Source organism: Diadema setosum, chromosome 11, assembly GCF_964275005.1.
Source record: "Diadema setosum chromosome 11, eeDiaSeto1, whole genome shotgun sequence".
Taxonomy (NCBI): Eukaryota; Metazoa; Echinodermata; class Echinoidea; order Diadematoida; family Diadematidae; genus Diadema; species Diadema setosum.
Genome location: NC_092695.1, coordinates 22,831,082 through 22,844,835, shown reverse-complemented (window position 1 = coordinate 22,844,835; position 13,754 = coordinate 22,831,082).

The window sequence follows — 13,754 nt, the reverse complement described above, 5'->3', positions numbered from 1 at the left end:
GCATGTAGCATAATCCTAACCTGCCCCCCTTTGCCTCAGTTGTTGCTCAGAGTGTTGAATACCCGTACACGTTTGGCTCGGGCATTCACGCATCCTGCTCCACATCAACTCAAACAGCTCATCATCGCCGCAATGCCACGCAAAGCTCACCTCTCCCTTTTTTATCCTTTCTCTCTCTCTCTCTACGCAGGCCGACGAGTACCGAAAATCCCCTTTCCAGTGAATCGGCAGCAGAAGCGGCTTTTCGGCTCTCTCCACGTAGAAATGAACAGAACTCCCAGCACTCGGGAGAAGTGTCACCTAGATGAATGATAACAAGAGAGAAGAACTCTGTGAGACGTGCTGCCATGGGTCTTGAACATCATATAGCATAGAAAAGGCCTGCTTTGTGATGTGAAAATCTCCCTCTGCGAAAATTTGAAAAGAAAAGAAAATTGTGGCACTTGATAAAAGATTTAAAGAAAACCCAGACAGCCCAGTGTGCAAATATATTCAAATACTAATATGCATGAACAAAGGTTATTCCTGAAGACTGGACAACTTGTTCAAAACATTGTCAACACAGCAAAAGCTAGGACATTCTGTAAACAGAATACTTTAATATACTGAAATAAAATGTAGCAGTAATGCCAACTGGAGAGATCATGACTACTGGTAAGGTCCCAAGGGAAAAGCATCGCTTAGTATGAAAACAAGAACTGGCCACATAACAGATTGAGCGAGAAAGAGAAAGGGGGATGTCAGAAAACGTTCAAACAATATAAACTTTTTTTTTTACATGATACAATAGTGCAACTTTCAAAAAAAAAATGCAATGGTGCAAAAGTCATTTGATAATGCAGGAATTTGGTGAATGAGCAGAGTGTTAGGAAACATTGCATGCGCATTTTCTCTCTTTTTACAGTAGGGGAGGCTCAATGCATGCATTCAAAATCGTCCGCTGCTAAACACAGCATTTACGGTGATGGCAGGTGCGGGTCCCGCGGGCATCACTCAAGGGCTCCCCAGACTGTTGTGCAGCCTGCAAATGTCATTGGAAAGCTAGTTCGTTATCGGTATTACGTGGGCACGCACCTGTAATAGTGGTGATACAATGGACAAGGGATGGGGATAGGGGATGTACACAGAGAGGGAGAGAGAGGGAGGGATGTGCTTCGCAACATGCGGAACCCAAATTGGTATTTAAAGGCAGTGGTTGCCAACATGTTGATTTTTGTGAATGGTCTCAGGGTATCTGATGATAGCAGGGTATAATTTGACATTGAACAGAATGTGCTGGTGTAATGTTATAAATGCAAGAGATCAAATTTACATTGTCAACTTGAAGATTGTATTCCTTTATTTGAGACCTTTTTTTTTTCTTAGTCAAAATGATGACTACTGTGATTATTTTGTAAATGGAGGCACAATTGTACCAAATGTCGGTAATGATATTCAGAATACATAGTGGCAAAACTATCTATCCTTATTGAAGTAACCTGACAAAGTTGTATAATAATGAAATTAGATCTACAAAATATGGAATTTGCATTATTTTTTTTTTTCTAGTACAACTGTCGTTTTCTGTTTCTTTCTCTTGGTGAAAGTCAATTGCCTCACAAAAAGAAAACATAGGATTTACCTTCAATGGAAAATACAGCTTGCTCTTTTTGAAGTATGCATTATTGCGTGATAACACTGCTTTTGTCTACATCCAAATTCAAACACAATTCCATTTTTTGAATCAATTTCATAAATCTTGTTTTACAGACAATTCAGCAAAGAGTCAATACAGCTACAATGTCATGCCTCATTCAAGAACATAGAAATCAGCAATAAAAAGCCCTTGAGAACATTGAAGAAAGCCGTTTTACCATGGGCATGAGACGAATATGTATCATCTACTATCAAGTATGAATCTTCTTAGAATTTCACAACCTTTCTTGCTACACATTGTAGGTACTTGGTAGATTTGTAATCATAAAATGGGATTTTTCTCTTCCTACTGTGATAAAAATATTCCTGTGTTAGTAAATGTCGTGCAAGTGTAGCAAAAAGGATATTCTGCAAAGAAACAAACAAAACAAGAAAAGTATTCACCTGAAATGTATACAGTACATTTTGCTGTCTGTAAGTATCACACCAGCAGACTGTACGTCAGCAGTACACAGGTTAGACATGGAAGCATCATGCCATGACAAAAAATGAAAACCCAGAAAAACTGTCGCGAGCAACGACTTTGTGCCTTGTCAGAACCTCCCCCATAATTCATCCCACAAACTGTCCTCTGATTAGCATTTATTGCACACACCCATACGGAGGTGTGTACGTACCTGTACACGTGTATACATGCAAACGTATCCCACGTTTCATCCCGAGTACTGTCCAAATTGCACATTTTTCAATTCATCTCGGCAGAACATTCATCATGTGAGTGCCTCTAAGCCCAACGGGGCAATTTATTCTCAGTGAACAGGTGGTAGTTACATGCAGCGCTTTCGACACAGGGGCATTGGCTTTGACAACATCTGGGCTGGTGTATAAATGTCACATCTTCATTTCACTAATAAGTCACAGAGTTTTCATTTTTTTCAGTTTTCAGTATGGTGTTTTATTTTTCCTCTTTTCTTTTTGACTGAGGGGATGGAGATGATTTATTTATGCAACAGAAAGACACGACTCCTTGGTATTTATAGCATGATATCATTCAAATCCAACCCTGAATACTGTAAAACAAGGAATGTTTGTGTGCATTTTATTTTTGCGAATTTCGTGAGCACCATGATTGATAAAATTAAAATGCACATGAAAGTTCTTGTTTACACTATACGCATTGCACGCCAATGGCAATTCGCGAAAAATTTCATGCCACCAAAAAGGCTGTCGGCTCCAATTCGCGAAAATTTCGTGCCCCGAATTTATCATGTTTTACAGTAATCAAAGCCTCAAAAAGCGAGAATTACTGAACCCGACACGTGTCATGATAAATTGAATTTGGTAAATCCTTTGATGTTAAGGCCCAAAGAAATAAAATTTGTACTCATTAAGACAAAAAAAGAATTGTTGCAAACAGCCATTTTCGTATGCTTTCATTCAGATAATACAGACACTTGGCATTTCATAGTTTCATTACTCTATCCTTTCTTATTCCTATGAATTTTGCAAGGATCATATGCAAATGAAAGCTATTTGACTGTTCGATTTATAACCTGTGTATGTAATAAATGTAGGGGTTGTAACCAAAGCAATAAATTGACATTTCCTGCATAGATTGTTACTGGCATATGTGAAATTAAATTCATGGGGAACGACACTCGGCTCATTTGTTATCAATCACACACACCATCATGACAAATTTTTGTGCACTGCACATTTGCAGCAAAAGAACAATTCTCTGGAGGAGGGATTGCGAGCCATGCATTGCTACATGGGCATGAGAGTTTGCACCTAAATCAGATGAATTACGGTGCGAACATGCGCATAATCAACCCCATCAAGGCTGCACATTCAATTCACATTAGAGCGAGTCTTCCCCCAGGGCTAGTGCACCAGTTGGAGGAGTGTGATGGTAGGAGAGAGCGATGCAAGAAGAAAGAGAAAGATATTGCGGGGAAAAGGGTTTTCTCGGGCTGTGAAAGAACCATTAGGAGAAGATATGCTGGAAAGAGAAAGAGGGGGAAAAAATAGAGAGAAAGGAATGAGAGAATCAAACCGGCATTCAGTGCAGTTGGCTCGGATATAATGCTACAGGTACATGAAGATATTCGGTTACGGAGTGTTGATGCCTCGCTTTTAGCAGGTGTCAACCCAGACACGGCGTGCAGTGGGGCATCTCTAGTGCTTTGTTACCCTCAATGCGCCTCGCATCTATTCCATTCACACTCGGGCTCGCAAGCGCACATCGAAATGAGTGGGTTTTTTTTCCTCTCTCCTCTTATTTGTTTTTTTTTTGGGGGGAGGGGGGGGCCTGGGGGTTGTGTCTGAATGACAGAGAAAGATGATGTGTGTAGAGAGAGAGAGTGGGAGAGAGAATGGTTGGGAGAGATGAAACAATGAGATCCACCATAGGCCATGAGGGAGATGGAGATTGGATATTGAGAGATGTGGATGATACGAAATGGGTGACAGGTAATGCATAACAGACTGACACAAAGATAGTCTCTGGTGCAACACACGCTCTCTCAGGCCACCAACAAAACCTTTCCTCTTCTCCCCTGCCCCTCCCCCTGCCCTTCCACTTGCCCCTCACCCTACCCCTCCCCCCCCCCCCAACATCCTCACCATTCAGAGGCAAGCAAATGAATGTTGACGGGTCGTTTCAAGTTCACCACCACAGCATGAGAGTTCAGAGAAGAACGGATGTTGAATCAAGATATATTACACTGTAGAAGACCTCAAGTAGAGTGAAAGAGCTACCGAGTGTAACCTGATCACCAACTTAACAGGGGGGGGGGGTCTGTGGATATGATGATCAGGCCGCATTTTACAAAAAAAAAAAAATAAATAAACAATGATTATTAGATATATGTCCAAAGAGCTCTAAACAAAGGTATGTGATCCAAGCAGCACAACAGTTTACATCTTGGGCAACTATACATTTTTATTTTGAATTCATCTTTTTTTTTTTTGTTTCTTCTCCTCAGGTAAAAAAGAAAAGCAAAACAAACGAGTGGCTACCAATGACTTTTTTTCAAAAGTCTACAATGTAAAGTTTTCAGCACCTAATGGACAACTTCACATCTTCTACAGATGCAGTTAAAACATGCCACTCCTTCAAAAACATTTTAAAAACTTGTTTGGTCTTTTTGTCTCAATTTTGCTCTGCATTTATGCACCTTGCGCATTCTACAGACTGGATTCGGCACAATATAAGTTAAAAGTATAATAATCATTTATTCCGTGCACCAGCTGACTTCAACACGAATAACAAAGTCAATGATGATTTCACAAACATTTTCACACAAATGCTTTTAATTGATTGTTTTCCCAAATGATTACAAGTCTTAAAGGTGAGGTGAAAAAGTGTGATGGGGAACATCTTCTACAGATATCATGCATCACACCCAGAATCACCAAGTCAAAAAAAAATTCATGCAGTCCTGGAAATAGACACATTATATTTGTCTTTTTTTTTTTTCAACTTGACTAGGATTCCTCAACTCTTCTGTGAGGAGCACGGTAAGATGGCAAAATTTCACTTCTGTTGTCACCTAACACAGAAACATGAGAAATATCAGAGTTCACTGCATGTGAAAAGAGACGCCTCCCGCACACTCGGGGGTACCGAGTCACACATAACAAAATAAGCCCCCAAGTTAGCACTCATATCTCAGACACTGATATCAATGTATCAATTCATTAATTTGAATAATGTGCTGGAACTTCTGAAAGGAGAGTTTTGCTTCTCAATATCTTTCAGCAGAATATGTTCCAGGGGGCATTTCAAAATCAATATTGAATACATGTAGATGAGATACATGTTGTCATAGCAAGAAGCAAAAATGATAAGCACACCAGAATTGTGATTGCTACATATGATACATGTTCACACATGCTGATAAAAATCACGTTTAAAAGAATGGCTGTGCAGTTATCAACATACATAGTACTGTTTTCAAAGCATTATCTTACTTTTCTAGGAAGAAAAACACAAGGAGTTATACATGTACCTCAAGAGATGGTTAATGAATAGATATGCAATTAGTGTGTCTGACCCTCTGCGGTAAACAAAAACTACTGGTACATTTAGTTAAAGCTGAATATGGACAACAATCCACACTGTCTAAGCTGTTATCTCAGCAAGGGATTAATTTTCTCGAATTTCGTGAATCACAGTTGGATTGCCAATTTGACATCATGCCAAAATATCACCATGCGCTAGGGGAATATTGCATTTAACATAGCATCAGTGTCAACTCGCAAAAACAACATCTCATGAAAAATGTCTGTAACCTCCTCATTTGTGAAAATATCTGTATGAGAAAATAACAGCTTATACAGTATTCTTTTCAGAATGCATTTTCCTTTTATATATAATAAAAGAATTGGAATTGAAACTTGGAAGAACTAAATAAGTCTTCTCTTCACCAACTGGTAGATACAAAAGATGTGAGTAGTGAATAGTGAATTTAAATGTTATTTCAGTTCCATATGATTCCACACAGGGCACCTTTATATCATAAACATATACAATTGACAAGGCCATGATATCATCTTGAATTGGATCTTGAATCTTGAATCTTGGATAGTCAGTTTCATCCTTGTGAATCCAACTTAAACAAATATGAGAATGCATGCTCTCCAAAAAGGAGCACTGCGACTCTGTATTCAACATTACTATCAAAACGACAGCAACAAACATGTACTTAAAAAAAAAAATAATGGTCTACAGGGACCATCACTACAACACTTCCGAAGCGACCTGATGCCTGGGACAAAATTTGTATGTGAAGTGACACATTTTGTTCAGATGATTAATGCCAACCAAAGCTCAAGTCTCATCTTGAGCGCTACTTTCATTTCAGCCATGATGCGGTCCCTCGCCTGACCTACAGCTGGAGTACCATCAGCCCAAAAGTGGCTGCGATGAATTTCGTTCTCCAGTCTCATGGAAAATATCTTGACACCGATGGTAAACGAGCCATAAAATCACCATTAGCATGACGCCCATAAATTACGGTGTCTCCTTTCACAAATCAAGCTAGTCTATTTGATAAGACCATCAGCATTAGCTCACTATTTCAGCTCTTCTAGAGCAGCTTAAGTTTTTCATTTCATTCTCAAAAATGAAAATTAGACTGCATTACCAGCAGAATGATGCAAAAAAAAAAAATCTGAAATGATTTTATAGCATAAAGCTATTGATCACAGCTTAAGCTAGTCACATAATCTTATTTTGCATTTACATTATCCAGACTTAAAGTGCAGTGTATGTCATTGTGGTACTTGTACTCAAGCGTAAGGTCTAAAACTTTTTAAAGGGAATGCAAACCCAAAGAGCAATGTGGATTGAGTGAAAGCAGCAACATTAGTAGAACACATCAGCGAAAGTTTGAAGAAAATCGGACAATCGATGCACAAGTTATGAATTTTTAAAGTTATGGTGTTGGAACCGCTGGATGAGGAGACTACTAGAGGTTATGATGTATGAGTGGACAACAGTACAAAAAAAAATATAAAGAAAATTCCACAAAGATTCATTTTTCATGAAAATTACAAATTCCATCAACTTGATACTGACACATATGTTAAGGGTAGCAATTATTCCCCCTGCTTTCTGAAAGTGGTTAGTCAAGTGCTTGTTGATAATGCTAGAAAAGTGAATTTTTGGTGAATTTTCTTTATATTTTCTTTGTATTGTTGTCCACTCATCCTCTAGTAGTCTCCTCATCCAGCGGTTCCAACATCAAAACGTTAAAAATTCATAACTTTTGCATCGATTGTCCGATTTTCCTCAAACTTTCACTGATGTGTTCTACTAATGTTGCTGCTTTCACTCAATCCACATTGCACTTTGGGTTTGCGTTCCCTTTAATACCTTGAGTTTGGGAGATGCAAAATTTTGCTTTCTCTCAACCCTCATTTTGCTGCATCATTTGCTCAGATTTCTCACTTATGATGCTGTTATCAGGGAACGAAGGAAAAAGGAAAAGAGCTAGTGATGCCTCGTGAGCAACTTCTGTTGAAGTCTTTACCATCTCTGCTGAGTTTTGTCCAAGGATGCCGTGAAGGAGCAGAATGTTAGGCAATATGCAATTAAGAAATTTCAGCCTATCATTGCCTTCATATCTACCAAAAAGATCTTATTAGGCATATGTCTTTACATTTTAATTTTCAGGAACTACATCACAAATAATAAACACTTCATGATATGCCTAGTACAAGAATGGTCACACCAAACGACACACCGACAAGAGCTCACCATGGGTGTATGCAAGGGGGGGTCGGGAGGGTCGTACGACCCCCCCCCCCCCCCCAAATTTTCAAAAGGTCCACTTTTTGTAAAAGACATTTTTGTTTTTTGAGGGCTTTTTACCCTATATACAACAGGAAAAAAAGTGACCAGGTGGTGTTCCAGCAAATTGTCAAAAACCTCGTAAATTTCGTAACTTAGTTTTAATATGCCATACCTTATTTCTAAGCCGCACTGCCATGCCGAAAAAGTAACTTTTGTATGCACCAAATGGCCCCATTCTAAAATATAAAATTCAAAAACTCCCTACCGTGGGAGGGGGGACACCCCCCTCCCACACCCTTCCCCCGCTCGGTCGCTCCGCTCCCTCGCAAAGGTAAAGGTCCGAAAATTTTGATTACGACCCCCCCAGAAAAAATCCTGGATACACCCCTGCTCACTCTCTTGATCCTTCATCATCCCTTCCCCTTCCCAGCCGGCCCTCCTCTCCCAACCACCACCTCCTCCCCCACCTCCAAACCATCCCCTTTCAAGATGTCTGCATGATATCAGGACCAAGAAACCAAAGTAGGCTCCTCTTCAAAAAGCATTCTGGGGTTGCTATGCGAAACGGCCTACCTGTCATCCTAAAGGTGGCATGTTTGGTAAACATGTCACCACCTTTTGATTCACGATTATCAATGAAGATGTTCGTCGCAAATGATTAAGGCACTTGTATTGCAAGGCAACACAAAGTCACCTTTAAAGAACTTTAGTAAATGGAGAATTGATTTTACAACATTTTTAAGTGTTAAACAGCAGGGCAATCTGATAACACATCTACAAAATTATCATATACTATCTATATATTTACTTATTTATTTATTTATTCATTTATTTATATAAACAATGCAATATCTACACTTGAACTTATGTGCCAATGGCCATGCTCTGTACACATGACAGCTCCTGAAAGCAGGGAGAAGTCTTGTTAAAGGGCACACACCCTTTACAGGCTGCAGAGTTTACTCATGAAAAGTGCAAAAGACTACGTCGGACCTTTCGTGCTGCAGCTGAGGCTGTACCTCAGCGCCATGGGAGATGTCCAGGCACCTCGTACTCATTACGCATTGATAGACTGCATGAGGGGGTTTCAGACTTCAAATATTTTCTGACCTGTCATTGCATTTCTGAAACAAAACCACTAGACACAGTGAGTGAGTACCCTCCCCAATCATTTATCCTGAATACAGAATTTCATGTGACAGAGGTCTGTCATATTAAAGGGAAATGAACCCAAAATATAAGTGGACTGAGTGACAGCAGAAATTTATACTAGCAGAACATGTTTTAGTGAAGTTTGAGGAAAATTGGACAATCCATTCAAAAGTTGTATATCCACAGTTTCAGTATACTGTACGAGCTGAAATTTTCGCGGTGGTTTTATTTTCGCGAATTTCGCGAATCACCTTTGAACCGCGAAAATAACAACACGCGAAAAAATACAACGTGCAAACAGATAAGCACAGTTAGACCTCGCAACCGCGAAATTAACAACACGTGAAAATGTTCTCCTAGTAGCAATTCGCGAAAATATCTGTACGCGAAAATTTCAGCTCGTACAGTATATGGCAATAAAGCTGGATAAGAAGACTACAATATTATGTGATATCTTTGTACCATATCAAGCACAATTATACAATGTGAATTCTAAATCATTTTTTTTTTACTGAAAAATGGACATTCCTTCCACCATTTATACTGACATATGTTGAGGGTAATGTCATTCCCCCTACCTTCTTAAAGAGGTATGGAGAATGTCCTTTAATTATGCAAGAAAAATTAAAATATGTTAGATACGAGCGTCTCTACATTTCCTTTATATCTCACTACTGTGACATCACAAATTGCTATGTTGGTACAGTATGAGTTCTACTAATGCATCTATCTCTGCATTCATTCAAATCACATATATTTGTGGTTTATTCCCTTTTTCTCAAACACTCAACCCTATGTTTAAAAACATGAAAGACTTTGCAGGCGCATGCACTGACCAAGGAAGCAGGGAATACACGGTCACATGAAGTTCCCCCTCCTAAATTGTGTTAGAGATTCAGATGACAAATGCAGGTTCAGATTGAGGTACAACTTAATTGGAAACAACCTCCTGATTTGGATAGGCCAACTGTGTGATTTCAAAAATGTGTTTGTTTGGAAGACACATGATTTACATTTGTTAATTGATCTTACACTTCAAAAATGACTTGATAAACATGAAACAAGTTTCCAAAGCACATTTAAAAACAAAATCTTTTGCAAGTGTGAAATACCCCCATAACTGGTTGTTAGCCAAGGGATGCCCTGCTCTTTTGGAGACAGTCGGTCAGATCGGTACAAAGGGGAAAATTCTCTGGAGACAGAAAGGGGGGGGGGGGGGGTGAGAGGGAGAGGAAAGTGCAATGATTAGCCATGGCTCATCATCATGAATGAAGCCATCATTGGTCAAACCAACAACAAATTGGCTAATCATGATGCACGGAAAGCGAGGTTTAAATAACATGAAGAAAAGAGCAAATAAATGCAGTGAGCCCTCCTTGACACTGGATGAAGGTGGGTCAAATCAATACCAGCGACGACCGTCTCTGTCTCGCAGGCAAATTTGCCAATTTTCCTCCAGCAGAACAAATATTGCTGACGAAAAGTGCTGGTATGTAGGGATTTTATATCTTTTTATTAGTTCAATGCTGCTGCTGCTGCTGCTGCTGCTGCTGCTGCTGCAGGAGAAAGTGTTGATTTACTTCCAACATACGTCTACTGAGAATTTGTGCAGTGTAAATTTCCAATAAACTTCACCATAGCGTCTCTATGAATTTTAAAATCGTTGCAATGTTTGGCCTTCATCTCTTCTTCTTTTTTTTTATCACAGCAATCATTTGTTCCTCAGGAATGAACTGTCATAAAATTAAATCTCTCGGGGGGAAAGTATTGACCACCATTACACATCTACAGAGAATTTGTACATTGCAAATTTCCAATAAATATCATGAAATCTCCTAAAGAGTTCATGCAACAGCAATACAGCATTTAGCAAAGAATGCAACTCAAAATATACGTGTAGCCAATTAGCTTGGAAATGCAATGACAGAAAGTGATGAATCTTTTACTCCAATTAAATCTAAGACATCAACATTTTCAAATTTACAAAATTTGCACAAAATTCAACTTATGGGATATATAGAATATTACTTTGCAAAAATATTTTCTTTCACAGTCTTTGTTTATCAAACTGACAAATATCAGTTGTCAGCTTTAAAGAGAAAAGCTCCTCCATCTTCTTATGATGGATGAACCATTACAAAGAGAAAAAAATCCTCACTCGCCAACATTCCAGTTGGGACCTACAAACCCAGACTGCAATGTGAAAGCAGCCCACAAATCATGCCCTTGTTCTACATGAAAATTTAATTCATACCTGCCAATCTAACGCACGACAGCATGGAGTTTGGTATCAATTTCTAAGTTAATCGAGTTTACAACACGCGGCAGTGTGTCACATATCAAGACACAGCCCAACCACTGGATTGGATGAAGAGGGGGGGGGGGGGGGGAACAGAAAAGAGAAGCCTTCAACAGGGGCATTATTTTGCTTTAAAGTTCAAGATGGATGCTGAAACCCACCCTTCCTCTGGATAACCAAGGGATGAATTTAATTTCCCTCACAAGGCCGTGGAATTTAACTTCCCACCGGTAGACTATGGGGAACCAACAGCTATCTTTGATTGCAAGTGTCATGGGAATTGGATTTGGGCATTAGGGCTTATCTTCCGACTCGCAGGAAAGTTTTCCCCTTTCGACAGCCAAGTTGAGGCCAATGCTGCGCACAAGCTGACATTTTTTAAAGGTCAATTATGCAACTATTACCTCGCTTACTGCAGTATCCACCGTGTCATCTCAAAGGCAATGGCCCCAACTCCCTGAATATGGGTCGGGTTCTCGCAGCCAGAATTAGAGTCATGTGACAAAAAGCCAGCACAATCAGGGTATTAAAGTACCATTCAGTGACCGGTCGACAACTGGTGTCGAAAAATCGAATATTGCGTGGAAATCCCGTCGCCCGTCGCCTATTCCAACGGAAAAATGAATAAAATATCAATATCCTATTTTCAACTGATATGGAACACAGGATAATGGATTTGCTCTTAAATTCTGTTTTTCGCGTTTCATTATAATGAAATATCAAAAAATGACTCAAAATCCTAGTTTCTGAACATTTCAAAAAATAGGAAATGAAAAACAGGATATCGGTTCGATATTCGTTTTTCCATTTTCCATTTGCAACGAGCGACGGGATATTGAAGACCGCCCCCAACGGCCACTTTATTTCAACACATAAATCAGTTGTAGCGGTTCGGTATTATTCAGCGTCTAGATGAAGAAGACTATACCTTGGCTACGATATGCTACACACCTCATCAAACTATCCAGCAGGCACATGGCGTGTAGCTGTAGCGACGTGCTCTGCTGCGAAACGACGAGTTTGTAGAGACTTCCGACCGTAATTATGCGATATTTCCATCTACTGAAAACCTTTTTCTTCTCCGACTGAAACTGAGATGAACTAAGAAAATAGTTTTAGATGAAATCCTCGAATTTCAACAACTTCACCAATCACAATGTCGGTGAAAACCGTGAGAAAGGAGTTGCGTTTCCTTTGTCACTGTACCAGGACAACAGGGAGAATAGTACCAATCGTAGCTTTTCTTGGGGGGGGGGATGGAACTGGTAAATTATTAAAATGTAGGACCTTCTCATTTCCAAACCTATTCAGCAATTCTATATAATCACAGAGACTCTATTTTGAATTTGTTTATTATTTATGACCAGACCATTGCGCTACATACTTCGTTCTAAGTTTTTTTCTTTCTTATTATGCAAACATCTAAGATTAGTCTAACAAATTTATAATCATATTCTACACAATGTATACACCAATTAAGTGAAATCCTCTGTTGGTTATGATTCACCTCTTTTCTCACCGCATGTTTCTTTAGCTGCCCCTACTTTTCATGCTTCTCTTTGAAAATCAGCCCTAACTTTAGCTGAAAGGGCAATTTCTTCCCATGAGTGGAAAACGAATAAATAAAATAAAAATAATAAAGAGGAAAACTGTCTTTCTTTGATTATGTATGCGCGCTTGTGAGTTGTCTCGAATTCATTGTTGGACATGTATCTTTGATTGAATCATTTAATATTGTTCTATGGGAAGGTGCCTTATTAACGGTATGTTACACTGAATTTTCTGTCATGACCAGTCAGGTGGACAGTCCATAAAACAAAATAGAGTGTAGTCTCATGGTCCACCTGGTGGTTACTTCTGGACATGCACCATCACATGAAATTGAAATGAAATGATCACATGAAAAAGCAAGAAAAGAAGGGGCACCTAAAGAACTTAATGGTGAGAAAAGGGATGAATCACAACCAACAGAGGGTTTCATTTGGTGTATGTTTTGTGTATAAATTTGTGAATCTAATCTTAGATGTTTGCACATAATAAGAAAAAATACAGGTGAACATAAAACGAAGTTATTATTGTTATCTTTATTATAATTATTTATTCGACATTTGTAATATAATACAAGTGATAACAGATAAACAAACAAAGCAAACAAATTACTTTAAGGATACAAGATGTCAGGTTTTCCCTGATGGTGAGCTTCCCTATGTTGCCGGGTTGGAAAAAAGCAATCAAACTCAACTGAAGGAAGCACGTCAGGAAGTACTTGAAGACACACACATAAAAAATAATAATAGTAGATAATAATACAAATAATTTCAAATTGAGCATGTACACCAGGTGAATTATTGTACATAAAAACTAGAA